Source organism: Sander vitreus, chromosome 6 (assembly GCF_031162955.1).
Source record: "Sander vitreus isolate 19-12246 chromosome 6, sanVit1, whole genome shotgun sequence".
Lineage (NCBI taxonomy): Eukaryota > Metazoa > Chordata > Actinopteri > Perciformes > Percidae > Sander > Sander vitreus.
This window is the reverse complement of record NC_135860.1, coordinates 446237-448469: the sequence shown is the minus strand read 5'-3', so window position 1 is coordinate 448469 and position 2233 is coordinate 446237.

Sequence of the window (2233 nt, the reverse complement as noted above, 5' to 3'; positions counted from 1 at the left end):
GAGCGTTACTGAGCAGCCTCAGCTGAGCTTGAAGACGTAGATGTGACGTGAGCAACCTGTCTGAAAGTTGGAAGTCTTCTGGTAGCTGTGCCAGAGAAATCTCAATCATTCCCAATCTAGCAGAGACGGAGGCGTAGGTATATGTAAGGAGATAACATAGACACAGGCTCATTATTGATCACTAAAATGATAGTTAACATTAGTCATTACACTTAAACAGCTGATGGAAGTCCAAACTGCCTGAGAGCTTCTCCTGTACTATACGGTAACTCCTCTACTATGAGACAGGAAGTCTCGTGGTTATGACCCAATCGTTAGCCTATTGTTATAAAAACGTCTGCTACGGAGCCATAACGTGAGCTACAAGGTAATGGAGCCTTTTATACATTGTCGTGTTTCTTTAGAAATAAACAACGGACAAATAGAGTCTTTAAACGCTTCAGATGTAAAGGTATTCTCTGTCAAAGTGACGTCAGAATGAATGGCAGTCAATGGGATGCTAACGGGATGCTAACGGGAGGTGACGGCTTGGTAGCATCAACATGGCGCCATAGGAGCTCCGCGTTCTGGGGAGAGGCTCACCCCCATTGGTTGCTACTGAGAAACAGCTGATTGAAGATATGCAAATAGATCAATCACAGCTGATTGATATCTAGGAAACACACTCAGGTGTTGAGGGTCCTTCAATCACATGACCACATGGTAGGACATACTGTAAAAGAGGACCTATTTGGGCTGATTTGGTGTGGAAAAGGAACAATACAGATGAACACAAAGACAGTAAGAAAAACTGCTGCACGAGTGAGAGGAAGACGAGTACAATTCTGTCTCTGTCTTCTTGTTTTCATATAAACCGTATACTTTTCTGTATTTCCATGTGATGTTGGTGTCCTGTAGGACATTGTTCTATGAGTGACTAAATGTTCCTGTTGGGAGAGAACGTGTGTTAGTGGGTTATTATGTTTTGAAAATGACATGAACTGTTTTGTCAATCGTGTGTTGTTGGTGCGTTAAGAGTTTAGGAAAGGTGTTAGAAGTATTGAAATAATTGTCATAGTGACTGGAAAAAACTGTAAGAGAACACACATGCACACACACACACACACACACACACACACACACACACACACACACACACGCACACACACACACACGCATACACACACACACACACACACACACACAGACGCATACACACACACATATATATACACATACACAGATAGAGATACACAGCACAGACACACATACACACATATACACACACACACACACACACGTGCATATATACACAGACACACACACACACACGACATATACACACACACACACACACACGCACATATCACACACACACACGCACACGCATCATATCACACACACACACACACACACACACACACACACACACACACACACACACACACACACACACACACACACACACACACACACACACACACACACACACACACACGCATCATATCACACGCATCATATCACACACACACACGCACACGCATCATATCACACACACACACACACACACACACACACACACACACACACACACACACACACACACACACACACACACACACACACACACACACACACACACACAATCCAAAACAAAAACAATTGGCTTAATGTTAGAGCTGGATGTTAGCTTTGCTTAGCTTAGCATAAAGACTGGACGCATCACCTCTAAACGACTCTAAAGATTTCATAGAGAAAATAAGATAAAGTGTAAGTATGCAAATTATGTTTAATACCTTAAATACTAAGATAACTAACCATCTAATGCTCTGATATTTAAATATATTAACTTATATCTACACTGCAACAAGACTTCCATATTCAACATTAGTCCTAACTTTATATTTCTTATCGTACTCAAAGAGAAATACTTCCTTCCTTAAAAGATTTCAGCAGCGTAAAAGATGTAAAACGGAATGAAATAAAACCCATCACCAAACTCCACCAGACTCCATGTAAATAATCAGGACTTTTAGCGTGTATAGAGCCAGCATATCTCCACCAGACTCCATGTAAATAATCAGGACTTTTAGCGTGTATAGAGCCAGCATATTTCCACCAGACTCCATGTAAATAATCAGGACTTTTAGCGTGTATAGAGCCAGCATATCTCCACCAGACTCCATGTAAATAATCAGGACTTTTAGCGTGTATAGAGCCAGCATATTTCCACCAGACTCCATGTAAATAATCA